This window comes from Pseudophryne corroboree, unplaced genomic scaffold (assembly GCF_028390025.1).
Source record: "Pseudophryne corroboree isolate aPseCor3 unplaced genomic scaffold, aPseCor3.hap2 scaffold_576, whole genome shotgun sequence".
In the NCBI taxonomy this organism is placed as follows: domain Eukaryota; kingdom Metazoa; phylum Chordata; class Amphibia; order Anura; family Myobatrachidae; genus Pseudophryne; species Pseudophryne corroboree.
In genome coordinates, this window is record NW_026970175.1 from 228,557 (window position 1) to 243,364 (window position 14,808).

At 47.3% G+C, this 14,808-nt stretch overlaps 7 non-coding genes across 7 annotated transcripts; 2 read left to right on the forward strand and 5 right to left on the reverse strand.

The window, feature by feature from the left end:
* Window positions 1-616: 616 nt before the first annotated feature.
* On the forward strand, window positions 617-780 carry LOC135033729 (U1 spliceosomal RNA). Its single transcript, XR_010229068.1, has one exon. It is a non-coding gene; the product is annotated as a U1 spliceosomal RNA (small nuclear RNA).
* A 152-nt stretch (window positions 781-932) lies between these two features.
* LOC135033821 (U1 spliceosomal RNA) lies at window positions 933-1,095 on the forward strand. The gene has a single exon (XR_010229152.1). It is a non-coding gene; the product is annotated as a U1 spliceosomal RNA (small nuclear RNA).
* Window positions 1,096-10,687: 9,592 nt separating this feature from the next.
* On the reverse strand, window positions 10,688-10,851 carry LOC135033691 (U1 spliceosomal RNA). The gene has a single exon (XR_010229031.1). It is a non-coding gene; the product is annotated as a U1 spliceosomal RNA (small nuclear RNA).
* Window positions 10,852-11,506: 655 nt separating this feature from the next.
* LOC135033794 (U1 spliceosomal RNA) lies at window positions 11,507-11,669 on the reverse strand. The gene has a single exon (XR_010229128.1). It is a non-coding gene; the product is annotated as a U1 spliceosomal RNA (small nuclear RNA).
* Window positions 11,670-11,821: 152 nt separating this feature from the next.
* Window positions 11,822-11,985, reverse strand: LOC135033736 (U1 spliceosomal RNA). Its single transcript, XR_010229075.1, has one exon. It is a non-coding gene; the product is annotated as a U1 spliceosomal RNA (small nuclear RNA).
* Window positions 11,986-12,978: 993 nt separating this feature from the next.
* On the reverse strand, window positions 12,979-13,141 carry LOC135033764 (U1 spliceosomal RNA). The gene has a single exon (XR_010229102.1). It is a non-coding gene; the product is annotated as a U1 spliceosomal RNA (small nuclear RNA).
* A 152-nt stretch (window positions 13,142-13,293) lies between these two features.
* LOC135033760 (U1 spliceosomal RNA) lies at window positions 13,294-13,459 on the reverse strand. Its single transcript, XR_010229097.1, has one exon. It is a non-coding gene; the product is annotated as a U1 spliceosomal RNA (small nuclear RNA).
* Window positions 13,460-14,808: the final 1,349 nt, after the last annotated feature.

Below are 14,808 nucleotides of genomic sequence, written 5' to 3' on the forward strand. Positions count from 1 at the left end.
TGAGCCCCTCCCTTCTATACCCTTGTGCACTATCCTGACTTCTCCTCCCGTCTGCTTACTTTGTGCCTTCCAATGCACAATGCAAACTACAGGTAGTGCTGCAGGGCCCACACAATCTTTTACTTGCCTTAAAGAGCAGCTCTGGAGCTGTTACAGTGCCCAGCTGCTGCAAGAAATCAGCTTGAATGCTTCAGGGGATGGGGCATGGCCAACATGAGCCCCACACCAAAGGTGGGTGGGGGTGTTTAATGCGAACTAGGGGTAATCCAAGCACCGCAAAAGGCCGCCATGCCCTGCACGCCCCTTTTCTCTTTTCATATGCAGATGAGGGTTGAAGCCAACTTTGACCCACTGCTTGGATGACATCACCATATGCAAATCCATCTGCTGCAGGCCATCCCCCAGGAATGCTTGCACTAGTTGTTGCATTTGGTTTGTTGTTTGGGGGTGCTTCAGTATTAGGCAGCCTTCTGCCCTCCCATGTTCATCTGAAAATATGTGTTCTCCCTGCAGTTGTTGTCCCCAGATGAGAGTTCCCTTGTGCTGCCTCAGTTGAATCTCCTTTACTTGACAGAGATGTGCCTGAGCAGCGGCCCTCCCAGCCCTATCCCAAATCATACTTATTTTGCATAGGAGACACCATGGTCATGAAGATTGTTCACCCAGGGTGAGGTTCATTCATTGCATTCTGGGTATGCTGACCCCTGTGATTTCCCCAAATGTGGGAAACTCGCCTGCATTTTTTGTGGTAGTGGGGGACTGTGTTTGTGTTTTCCTCTGGTCAGCTCTGGTAAAAGTCAGATTTCTTTGTCTCATATATTCCTCTAGCCTTGTTCTTCTTTCGAGAGTTCCCTTGTGCTGCCTCAGTTGGATCTCCTTCACTTGACAGGGGGGTGCCCGAGCAGTGACCCTCCCCAGCTCTAGCCCAACTCCTACTTACCTGCCAGGTGAGATACTATGATCATGAAGGTGCTTCTCCCAGGGCAAGGCTCACCCATTGCACTCTGGGTGTGCTGCTCCTGTGATTTCCCCAAATGTGGGAAACTTGATTGCATAATTTGTGTTTCCCCTGGTCGGCTCTCGTATAATTCAGATCTCTTTGTCTCAGGTCTCTCTCCAGCCTAGTTTGCTGTCTGTTTCCACTTCTCTTTTCTGGAGCCACTCCCTTCTATGCCCTTGCGCACTATCCTGACTTCTCCCGTCTGCTTACTTTGTGCCTTCCAACGCACAATGCGAACTACAGGTAGTGCTGCAGGGCCCACACCCTTTTAGTTGCCTTACAGAGCAGCTCTGGAGCTGTTACAGTGCCCAGCTGCTGCAAGAAATCAGCTTGAATGCTTCAGGGGCTGGGGCATAGCCAACATGAGCCCCACACCAAAGGAGGGTGGGGGTGTTTAATGCGAACTAGGGGTCATCCAAGCACCGCAAAAGGCCACCATGCCCTGCATGCCCCTTTTCTCTTTTCATATGCAGATGAGGGTTCCAGCCAACTTTGGCCCACTGCTTGGATGACATCACCGTATGCAAATCCGTCTGCTGCAGACCTTCCCCCAGGAATGCTTGTACTAGTTGTTGCATATGGTTTGATATTTGATGGTGCTTCAGTATTAGGCAGCCTTCCGCCCTCCCATGTTCATCTGAAAAGATGTGGTCTCCCTGCAGTTGTTGTCCCCAGACGAGAGTTCCCTTGTGCTTCCTCAGTTGAATCTCCTTAACTTGATGGGGGAGGGGCTGCCCGAGCAGCCACCCTCCCCAGCCCTATCCCAACTCATACTTATTTTGCATATGAGATCTCTTGATCATGAAGATTGTTCTCACAGGGTGAAGTTCATCCATTATATTTTAAAATAGGAAGGTACAAATTACATATTTGAATTGCATCTATGTGCTGGATTCAAATGTCCCCCCCCCCTTCCTTTCTCAATTGTGCCCATCAGCAGCTATTCTAAGGTTGCTGCCAATGGGTGTGACACATTAATTTCTTCTGTGGGGTACACAGGACTCCACAAGGATTCACATTGGGGTGTAGAGTAGGATCTTGATCTGAGGCACCAACCGACTCAAAGCTTTTGACTGTTCCCAAGATGCTCAGCGCATCCTCCTCTATAACCCCGCTTCCATGAACAGGGAGCTCAGTTTGTAGTTGGTGCCTTCAGTAGCAGGCCACTTAACAGGGGCCTGCCTCAGGAAGCCAATTCTTAGCTATTCATTTTGACAAGAAAAGAAGAACTTGTTTTATGAGAATCTACAAGGGCTGCAGCAGGCTAGGTCTAATAGACATCTTTACTGCAGCTTCATCACTCCCAGCGGCGCTGTATACTCCCGTGCCCTGGTTGCTGGGTCACTGCAGCGGAGGCTCCGGTTTCTTCCTAAGGTCAGTCACACACACACCGCCCTTCCGGATCACGAGGCCGCTGATGAAGAGGAGCGTGGCCGTAGGGGGTGGACCGTGTGCGCACTGGCGTGGACACTGATTACTGGGCAGCCGCTCCACTAGCCACCAGGTACAGTTAAGGAGCACAGGTCTGGGGGTTTTTCTCCTATATTAAACCAATTTTGTACTGCCCGCAGCGCATTGTGATAGGTAATAGGGCCTGATTCAGGTTGGATTGCAATCACAATAAGTGATCCAACTGCAAAAATTGCTAAGAGCATACGCATGTGCCTGCATTTTCTGCGGCACCCCGCAGAGAATGCGATCGCCTCTGCCTGTCAATCGGGGCAGGGGGGGAGAGGGGGGTCAGCAACACTCCATTTCCAAGTCAGGGATGGAGCGGTGCGGGGGCAAGGCTTCAAAATGGGGTCTGCAATGGAGGAGACACAGGGGGCGTGGTCACAGCAGCTGTATGACATCACATTCAGCCGCTGTGATCACAAAAATGGTGGCGGCTTCCTGCGCGCACATACAGTCTGCACCAGCAGGAGGCTACACCATTTTTTATGATCACGCTGAACTGCAGTGCGACTGCAATTACAGCATGGTCAAGAAGGGAGGCGTCATGCTGGGTGGCCATAAGAGATGAGCGGGTTCGGTTCCTCGGAATCCGAACCCGCCCGAACTTCACCCTTTTTTGCTCGGGTCCGAGCAGACTCGGATCCTCTCGCCTTGCTCGGTTAACCCGAGCGCGCCCGAACGTCATCATCCCGCTGTAGGATTCTCACGAGACTTGGATTCTATATAAGGAGCCGCGCGTCGCCGCCATTTTCACACGTGCATTGAGATTGATAGGGAGAGGACGTGGCTGGCGTCCTCTCCGTTTAGATTAGAAGATAGAGACGAGTGACATTTGATTTACTACTAATTTGGGGAGCAGTTGAACTTGTCAGGAGTACTCAGTAGTGCAGAGTTTTGCTGATAGTGACCACCAGTTTTATTATTTATAATCCGTTCTCTGCCTGAAAAAAAACGATACACATACCATATCTGTGCTCAGCCTCAGTGTGCTGCATTATATATTATCTATGTATATCTGACTGTGCTGAGTGCTCACTGCTCACACAGCTTAATTGTGGGGGAGACTGGGGAGCAGTTATAGCAGGAGTACAGTGCACACTTTTGCTGCCAGTGTGACCACCAGTATATTGTCTGCCTGAAAAAGTTAAACACTCCTGTGGTGTTTTTTTTTTATTCTATAAATGCATTCTGCTGACAGTGTCCAGCAGGTCCGTCATACATATATTATATAAATATTTACCTGCAGTAGTGTTATATATTTTTTTTCATCTTTATCATCTCTATATTAGCAGACGCAGTACGGTAGTCCACGGCTGTGGCTATCTCTGTGTCGTCAGTGCTCGTCCATAATTGTATACCTACCTACCTGTGGTGGTTTTTTTTTTTCTATCTTCTTCATACTAGTAGTTTAGGAGTCTACTGACAGTGTCCACCAGGTCCATCATTATATTATATACCTACAGTAGTAATATATTTATTATATTATCTATACTAGCAGACGCAGTACGGTAGTCCACGGCTGTGGCTATCTCTGTGTCGTCAGTGCTCGTCCATAATTGTATACCTACCTACCTGTGGTGGGTTTTTTTTTTTATCTTCTTCATACTAGTAGTTTAGCAGTCTGCTGACAGTGTCCACAGGTCCGTCATTATATTATATACCTACAGTAGTAATATATTTATTATATTATCTATACTAGCAGATGCAGTACGGTAGTCCACGGCTGTACCTACCTCTGTGTCGTCAGTGCTCGTCCATAATTGTATACCTACCTGTGGTGGGGTTTTTTTTTCTATCTTCTTCATACTAGTAGTTTAGGAGTCTGCTGACAGTGTCCACCAGGTCCGTCATTATATTATATACCTACAGTAGTAATATATTTAGTATATTATCTATACTAGCAGACGCAGTACGGTAGTCCACGGCTGTACCTACCTCTGTGTCGTCACTCGTCCATAATTGTATACCTAACTGTGGTGGTTTTTTTTTTCTATCTTCTTCATACTAGTAGTTTAGCAGTCTGCTGACAGTGTCCACCAGGTCCGTCATTATATTATATATACCTACAGTAGTTATATATATTTTTTTTTATATCATTAATTATCATCTCTATACTAGCAGACGCAGTACGGTAGGCCACGGCTGTGGCTATCTCTGTGTCGTCAGTGCTCGTCCATAATTGTATACCTACCTACCTGTGGTGGAAGTTTTTTTCTATCTTCTTCATACTAGTAGTTTAGCAGTCTGCTGACAGTGTCCACCAGGTCCGTCATTATATTATATATACCTACAGTAGTTATATATATATTTTTTTTTATATCATTAATTATCATCTCTATACTAGCAGACGCAGTACGGTAGTCCACGGCTGTAGCTACCTCTGTGTCGTCAGTCACTCGTCATCCATAAGTATACTAGTATCCATCCATCTCCATTGTTTACCTGAGGTGCCTTTTAGTTGTGCCTATTAAAATATGGAGAACAAAAATGTTGAGGTTCCAAAAATAGGGAAAGATCAAGATCCACTTCCACCTCGTGCTGAAGCTGCTGCCACTAGTCATGGCCGAGACGATGAAATTCCATCAACGTCGTCTGCCAAGGCCGATGCCCAATGTCATAGTACAGAGCATGTAAAATCCAAAACACAAAAGATCAGTAAAAAAATGACTCAAAAATCTAAATAAAAATCGTCGGAGGAGAAGCGTAAACTTGCCAATATGCCATTTACCACACGGAGTGGCAAGGAACGGCTGAGGCCCTGGCCTATCTTCATGGCTAGTGGTTCAGCTTCACATGAGGATGGAAGCACTCAGCCTCTCGCTAGAAAAATGAAAAGACTTAAGCTGGCAAAAGCACAGCAAAGAACTGTGCGTTCTTCAAAATCACAAATCCACAAGGAGAGTCCAATTGTGTCGGTTGCGATGCCTGACCTTCCCAACACTGGACGTGAAGAGCATGCACCTTCCACCATTTGCACACCCCCTGCAAGTGCTGGAAGGAGCACCCGCAGTCCAGTTCCTGATAGTCAGATTGAAGATGTCAGTGTTGAAGTACACCAGGATGAGGAGAATATGGGTGTTGCTGGCGCTGGGGAGGAAATTGACAAGGAGGATTCTGATGGTGAGGTGGTTTGTTTAAGTCAGGCACCCGGCGAGACACCTGTTGTCCGTGGGAGGAATATGGCCATTGACATGCCTGGTGAAAATACCAAAAAAATCAGCTCTTCGGTGTGGAAGTATTTCAACAGAAATGCGGACAACAGGTGTCAAGCCGTGTGTTGCCTTTGTCAAGCTGTAATAAGTAGGGGTAAGGACGTTAACCACCTCGGAACATCCTCCCTTATACGTCACCTGCAGCGCATTCATCATAAGTCAGTGACAAGTTCAAAAACTTTGGGCGACAGCGGAAGCAGTCCACTGACCAGTAAATCCCTTCCTCTTGTAACCAAGCTCACGCAAACCACCCCACCAACTCCCTCAGTGTCAATTTCCTCCTTCCCCAGGAATGCCAATAGTCCTGCAGGCCATGTCACTGGCAATTCTGACGAGTTCTCTCCTGCCTGGGATTCCTCCAATGCATCCTTGAGTGTAACGCCTACTGCTGCTGGCGCTGCTGTTGTTGCTGCTGGGAGTCGATGGTCATCCCAGAGGGGAAGTCGTAAGACCACTTTTACTACTTCCACCAAGCAATTGACTGTCCAACAGTCCTTTGCGAGGAAGATGAAATATCACAGCAGTCATCCTGCTGCAAAGCGGATAACTGAGGCCTTGGCATCCTGGGCAGTGAGAAACGTGGTTCCGGTATCCATCATTACTTCAGAGCCAACTATAGACTTGATTGAGGTACTGTGTCCCCGGTACCAAATACTATCTAGGTTCCATTTCTCTAGGCAGGCGATACCGAAAATGTACACAGACCTCAGAAAAAGACTCACCAGTGTCCTAAAAAATGCAGTTGTACCCAATGTCCACTTAACCACGGACATGTGGACAAGTGGAGCAGGGCAGACTCAGGACTATATGACTGTGACAGCCCACTGGGTAGATGTATTGACTCCCGCCGCAAGAACAGCAGCGGCGGCACCAGTAGCAGCATCTCGCAAACGCCAACTCTTTCCTAGGCAGGCTACGCTTTGTATCACCGCTTTCCAGAATACGCACACAGATGAAAACCTCTTACGGCAACTGAGGAAGATCATCACAGAATGGCTTACCCCAATTGGACTCTCCTGTGGATTTGTGGCATCGGACAACGCCAGCAATATTGTGCGTGCATTATATCTGGGCAAATTCCAGCACGTCCCATGTTTTGCACATACCTTGAATTTGGTGGTGCAGAATTATTTAAAAAACGACAGGGGCGTGCAAGAGATGCTGTCGGTGGCCACAAGAATTGCGGGACACTTTCGGCGTACAGGCACCACGTACAGAAGACTGGAGCAACACCAAAAACGCCTGAACCTGCCCTGCCATCATCTGAAGCAAGAAGTGGAAACGAGGTGGAATTCAACCCTCTATATGCTTCAGAGGATGGAGGAGCAGCAAAAGGCCATTCAAGCCTATACATCTGACCACGATATAGGAGGTGGAATGCACCTGTCTCAAGCGCAGTGGAGAATGATTTCAACGTTGTGCAAGGTTCTGCAACCTTTGAACTTGCCACACGTGAAGTCAGTTCAGACACTGCCAGCCTGAGTCAGGTCATTCCCGTCATCAGGCTTTTGCAGAAGAAGCTGGAGACATTGAAGGAGGAGCTAAGACAGAGCGATTCCGCTAGGCATGTGGGACTTGTGGATGGAGCCCTTCATTCGCTTAACCAGGATTCACGGGTGGTCAATCTGTTGAAATCAGAGCACTACATTTTGGCCACCGTGCTCGATCCTAGATTTAAAACCTACGTTGTATCTCTCTTTCCGGCAGACACAAGTCTGCAGGGGTTCAAAGACCTGCTGGTGAGAAAATTATCAAGTCAAGCGGAACTTGATCGGTCAACAGCTCCTCCTTCACAGTCTCCCGCAATTGGGGGTGCGAGGAAAAGGCTCAGAATTCCGAGCCCACCCGCTGGCGGTGATGCAGGGCAGTCTGGAGCGACTGCTGATGCTGACATCTGGTCCGGACTGAAGGACCTGCCAACGATTACGGACATGTCGTCTACTGTCACTGCATATGATTCTCTCACCATTGAAAGAATGGTGGAGGATTATATGAGTGACCGCATCCAAGTAGGCACGTCAGACAGTCCGTACGTATACTGGCAGGAAAAAGAGGCAATTTGGAGGCCCTTGCACAAACTGGCTTTATTCTACCTAAGTTGCCCTCCCACAAGTGTGTACTCCGAAAGAGTGTTTAGTGCCGCCGCTCACCTTGTCAGCAATCGGCGTACGAGGTTACTTCCAGAAAATGTGGAGAAGATGATGTTCATTAAAATGAATTATAATCAATTGCTCCGTGGAGACATTGACCAGCAGCAATTGCCTCCACAAAGTATACAGGGAGCTGAGATGGTGGATTCCAGTGGGGACGAATTGATAATCTGTGAGGAGGGGGATGTACACGGTGATGAATCGGAGGATGATGATGAGGTGGACATCTTGCCTCTATAGAGCCAGTTTGTGCAAGGAGAGATTTATTGCTTCTTTTTTGGTGGGGGTCCAAACCAACCCGTCATTTCAGTCACAGTCGTGTGGCAGACCCTGTCACTGAAATGATGGGTTGGTTAAAGTGTGCATGTCCTGTTTATACAACATAAGGGTGGGTGGGAGGGCCCAAGGCAATTCCACCTTGCACCTCTTTTTTCTTTTATTTTTCTTTGCGTCATGTGCTGTTTGGTGAGTGTTTTTTGGAAGGGCCATCCTGCGTGACACTGCAGTGCCACTCCTAGATGGGCCAGGTGTTTGTGTCGGCCACTTGGGTCGCTGAGCTTAGTCACACAGCTACCTCATTGCGCCTCTTTTTTTCTTTGCGTCATGTGCTGTTTGGGGAGTGTTTTTTGGAAGGGCCATCCTGCGTGACACTGCAGTGACACTCCTAGATGGGCCAGGTGTTTGTGTCGTCCACTTGGGTCGCTGAGCTTAGTCACACAGCTACCTCATTGCGCCACTTTTTTTCTTTGCGTCATGTGCTGTTTGGGGAGTGTTTTTTGGAAGGGCCATCCTGCGTGACACTGCAGTGCCACTCCTAGATGGGCCAGGTGTTTGTGTCGGCCACTTGGGTCGCTGAGCTTAGTCACACAGCTACCTCATTGCGCCTCTTTTTTTCTTTGCGTCATGTGCTGTTTGGGGAGTGTTTCTGGAAGGGCCATCCTGCGTGACACTGCAGTGCCACTCCTAGATGGGCCAGGTGTTTGTGTCGGCCACTTGGGTCGCTGAGCTTAGTCACACAGCTACCTCATTGCGCCTCTTTTTTTCTTTGCGTCATGTGCTGTTTGGGGAGTGTTTTTTGGAAGGGCCATCATGCGTGACACTGCAGTGCCACTCCTAGATGGGCCAGGTGTTTGTGTCGGCCACTTGGGTCACTGAGCTTAGTCATCCAGCGACCTCGGTGCAAATTTTAGGACTAAAAATAATATTGTGAGGTGTGAGGTGTTAAGAATAGACTGAAAATTAGTGGAAATTATGGTTATTGAGGTTAATAATACTTTGGGATCAAAATGACTCCCAAATTCTATGATTTAAGCTGTTTTTTAGGGTTTTTTGAAAAAAACACCCGAATCCAAAACACACCCGAATCCGACAAAAAAAATTCGGTGAGGTTTAGCCAAAACGCGTTCGAACCCAAAACACGGCCGCGGAACCGAACCCAAAACCAAAACACAAAACCCGAAAAATTTCCGGTGCACATCTCTAGTGGCCATGCCATGTCACTGTGCAGGAGCCAGCACCGCTCACACACTAGTCCCCGGTGCAGCCCCCAACCCCCGGGACACCCGGAGCAACAAAATGTAGATTCAGGCCACCAGGCCACGCCCCTACCTATGAAACCATGCCTCCTTTTTACCATTGCGCTGCTTATCTGCGCGCACTGCATTACAATCTCCCTCGCCACCTCTCTGGGTGTCACCAGTGATAGTGACACCTCTGCCATGCTTGTAGCAGCTGGTCCTAAGATCTACACCTCAAGCCCTGAGTGTTTGCCCTTGTGACTTGTTGATCATCATAGCAAAGCAGATGCTTACAGAAAACTGCAGGGGCTTAGATTGAAAATAAAAAAAATTGATGGGTATAAGGTAGAGAGGAGCGGGTTCGGTTCTCCGAGAACCGAATTCCCCACGAACCCCACGAACTCCTCCTCCGAGGCAGGCTCGGTTGTTCCCGCCTGACTCGGAAAACCTGAACAAGGGAAAATGTCATCATCCCGCTGTCGGATTCTCGCGAGATTCGGATTCCATATAAAGAGCTGCGCGTTGCCGCCATTTTTACTCGTGCATTGAAGAGAGAGCGGAGAGGACGTGGCTATGTTCTCTCAGTGGAAATCTCAATATCAGTGCTCAGTATTAGTGGATACTTATTGCTGCTCAGTAATACTAGTAGTGTGTCTCTCCTGCTCAGTGTCAGTTCTCAGTAGTATCCTCATCAGTGCTCAGTATCACTGCTCATTGTCTTGTGCTGCATTGTTGTGCTCAGCATACTACAGTACATTACTAATAGTCCAGTGCTGCATCTTGCTGCTCAGTGTCAGTTCTAGTATCCTCATCAGTGCTCACTATCACTGCTCATTGCATTGTGGTGTTCTGTATACTACAGTAACATAGTAATATAGTAACATATAGTAACATAGTTTTTGAGGTTGAATAGAGGCAAATTGCCCATCGTGTTCAACCTGTTTTAAGTTGTGATGATTCTACATACTTGCTGAATAATGTTTTATGACTAGTTAGCTACTACAACTCATGTTACCCCCGGATTAACCATGTTGATATTTTAAGTATTATAACCTTGGATAGCTTTTTCATTCAGAAATGTATCCATTCCTTTTTTAAATCCAATTACAGAGTCCGCCATTACCACCTTCCCTGGCAGGGAATTCCACATCCTGATTGCCCTAACAGTGAAGATCATAGTATCTCACCTGGCAGGTAAGTAGGAGTTGGGCCAGAGCTGTGGAGGATTGCTGCTCGGGCACCCCCTGTCAAATGAAGGAGATCCAACTGAGGCAGCACAAGGGAACTCTCGAAAGAAGAACAAGGCTAGAGGAAGATCTGAGACAAAGAAATCTGACTTTTACCAGAGCTGACCAGAGGAAAGCACAAACACAGTCCCCCACTACCACAAATAATGCAGTCGAGTTTCCCACATTTGGGGAAATCACAGGGGTCAGCATACCCAGAATGCAATGAATGAACCTCACCCTGGGAGAACAATCTTCATGACCATGGTATCGCCTATGCAAAATAAGTATGATTTGGGATAGGGCTGGGGAGGGCCGCTGCTCAGGCACATCTCTGTCAAGTAAAGGAGATTCAACTGAGGCAGCACAAGGGAACTCTCATCTGGGGACAACAACTGCAGGGAGAACACATATTTTCAGATGAACATGGGAGGGCAGAAGGCTGCCTAATACTGAAGCACCCCCAAACAACAAACCAAATGCAACAACTAGTACAAGCATTCCTGGGGGAAGTTCTGCAGAAGACGGATTTGCATACGGTGATGTCATCCAAGCAGTGGGCCAAAGTTGGCTGGATCCCTCATCTGCATATGAAAAGAGAAAAGGGGTATGCAGGGCATGGCGGCCTTTTGCGGCGCTTGGATGACCCTTAGTTCGCATTAAACACCCCCACCCTCCTTCGGTGTGGGGCTCATGTTGACAATGCCCCAGCCCCTGAAGCATTCAAGCTGATTTCTTACAGCAGCTTGGCACTGTAACAGCTCCAGAGCTGCTCTGTAAGGCAAGTAAAAGGGTGTGTAGTTTGCATTGTGCATTGGAAGGCACAAAGTAAGCAGACAGGAGGAGAAGTCAGGATAGTGCACAAGGGTATAAAAGGGAGGGGCTCAAGAAAAAAGAAGTGGAAACAGACAGCAAACTAGGCTGGAGAGAGACCTGAGACAAAGAGATCTGAATTATACGAGAGCCGACCAGGGGAAACACAAATTATGCAGTCAAGTTTCCCACATTTGGGGAAATCGCAGGGGCAGCACACCCAGAGTGCAATGGGTGAGCCTTGCCCTGGAAGAAGCACCTTCATGATCATAGTATCTCACCTGGCAGGTAAGTAGGAGTTGGGCTTGAGCTGGGGAGGGTCGCTGCTCGGGCACCCCCCTGTCAAGTGAAGGAGATCCAACTGAGGCAGCACAAGGGAACTCTCGAAAGAAGAACAAGGCTAGAGGAAGATCTGAAACAAAGAAATCTGACTTTTACCAGAGCTGACCAGAGGAAAACACAAACACAGTCCCCCACTACCACAAATAATGCAGTCGAGTTACCCACATTTGGGGAAATCACAGGGGTCAGCATACCCAGAATGCAATGAATGAACCTCACCCTGGGAGAATAATCTTCATGACCATGGTATCTCATATGCAAAATAAGTATGATTTGGGATAGGGCTGGGGAGGGCCGCTGCTCAGGCACATCTCTGTCAAGTAAAGGAGATTCAACTGAGGCAGCACAAGGGAACTCTCATCTGGGGACAACAACTGCAGGGAGAACACATATTTTCAGATGAACATGGGAGGGCAGAAGGCTGCCTAATACTGAAGCACCCCCAAACAACAAACCAAATGCAACAACTAGTGCAAGCATTCCTGTTTGTTTCTGAAGCCAACTTTGACCCACTGCTTGGATGACATCACCATATGCAAATCCATCTGCTGCAGGCCTTCCCCCAGGAATGCTTGCACTCTTTATATGAAATCCGAATCTCGCGAGAATCCGACAGCGGGATGATGACATTTTCCCTTGTTCAGGTTTTCCGAGGCAGGCGGGAACAACCGAGCCTGCCTCGGAGGAGGAGTTCGTGGGGTTCGTGGGGAATTCGGTTCTCGGAGAACCGAACCCGCTCCTCTCTACCTTATACCCATCAATTTTTTTTATTTTCAATCTAAGCCCCTGCAGTTTTCTGTAAGCATCTGCTTTGCTATGATGATCAACAAGTCACAAGGGCAAACACTCAGGGCTTGAGGTGTAGATCTTAGGACCAGCTGCTACAAGCATGGCAGAGGTGTCACTATCACTGGTGACACCCAGAGAGGTGGCGAGGGAGATTGTAATGCAGTGCGCGCAGATAAGCAGCGCAATGGTAAAAAGGAGGCATGGTTTCATAGGTAGGGGCGTGGCCTGGTGGCCTGAATCTACATTTTGTTGCTCCGGGTGTCCCGGGGGTTGGGGGCTGCACCGGGGACTAGTGTGTGAGCGGTGCTGGCTCCTGCACAGTGACATGGCATGGCCACTAGAGATGTGCACCGGAAATTTTTCGGGTTTTGTGTTTTGGTTTTGGGTTCGGTTCCGCGGCCGTGTTTTGTGTTCGAACGCATTTTGGCTAAACCTCACCGAATTTTTTTTGTGAGAGAGACCTGAGACAAAGAGATCTGAATTATACGAGAGCCGACCAGGGGAAACACAAATTATGCAGTCAAGTTTCCCACATTTGGGGAAATCGCAGGGGCAGCACACCCAGAGTGCAATGGGTGAGCCTTGCCCTGGGAGAAGCACCTTCATGATCATAGTATCTCACCTGGCAGGTAAGTAGGAGTTGGGCAAGAACTGGGGAGGGTCGCTGCTCGGGCACCCCCCTGTCAAGTGAAGGAGATCCAACTGAGGCAGCACAAAGGAACTCTCGAAAGAAGAACAAGGCTAGAGGAAGATCTGAGACAAAGAAATCTGACTTTTACCAGAGCTGACCAGAAGAAAGCACAAACACAGTCCCCCCACTACCAACAAATAAAGCAGTCGCGTTTCCCACATTTGGGGAAATCACAGGGGTCAGCATACCCAGAATGCAATGAATGAACCTCACCCTGGGAGAGTAATCTTCATGACCATGGTATCTCCTATGCAAAATAAGTATGATTTGGGATAGGGCTGGGGAGGGCCGCTGCTCATGCACATCTCTGTCAAGTAAAGGAGATTCAACTGAGGCAGCACAAGGGAACTCTCATCTGGGGACAACAACTGCAGGGAGAACACATATTTTCAGATGAACATGGGAGGGCAGAAGGCTGCCTAATACTGAAGCACCCCCAAACAACAAACCAAATGCAACAACTAGTGCAAGCATTCCTGGGGGAAGGCCTGCAGCAGATGGATTTGCATACGGTGATGTCATCCAAGCAGTGGGTCAAAGTTGGCTTCAACCCTCGTCTGCATATGAAAAGAGAAAAGGGGCGTGCAGGGCATGACTAGTGGCAGCAGCTTCAGCACGAGGTGGAAGTGGATCTTGATCTTTCCCTATTTTTGGAACCTCAACATTTTTGTTCTCCATGGCCTTCTCTGATGTAATCAGAGTTAGATTTGATTAAGTGATTTTATAAAAAAACAGCTAGGAAGCACAATTTAGCAGTGGGTTGCAGAGAAAAAGAATAATGCTGGCAGAAAAATCCAATTGAGTGATTAAACAGCTCTTCATTTTCTGGCTTTATTTTTATGATAACAAATTTGTTCTCTGAAAAGTGTCCACAAAGCCAAATATCTGATTAACATCTTTGTAGGGATGGTTTTTCACCTATTACTAAATTAAACTTGCTTCATTGGAAAGGCAGCAAGATGCATCCTCATTTCAATATCTACGGAAATAATACAGGTTGACACCAGGAAACATTAACGCCACTGCATCTTTACTGTTTTCTCATGTGGAAGTCTGTTTAATGTGAAAACAAGGTGATATCTAATTAGCACACAGGTAAGGAATTAAGAAAATCTTTATTTAAGGGTGAAGATGTTTCTCACAAAATCGTTGCCCCAATGCATCATTGAAATTCAAGCTGGAAAGATGATTTTAATATATCACTTGTACATTTTGTATTGCTCTTCTGGTGACAATGTAGTTTGTTTTTGTCAATTACCATTTTAATAATCGGGTAAAGAAAATTAATTGGATTTTTGAAAGAAAACAATACTGTCAATATACTATTAAAACAAATTAAAATGGTAAAAGTTATTGTACTTTAAGTAAAAATAAAAGAGCAAAAATATCAATCCCAGTTTTGGATTACGTTAATTAACAAAAAAAAAATGCATATAGCAGAGGATAGTTTCAATCTGCCTACCTCTGGGTTATGGACCCAGCATGCTTCCATTACAGTACTCTGCTGCACATGTAAGTGCAAAAGATCCTGAAGCACTCACTCATCATGGGAAAGTACCAATGTGTTTCTTCATTGGTTGATGGAAGAAACATCTTACAAAAACTCTCCACAT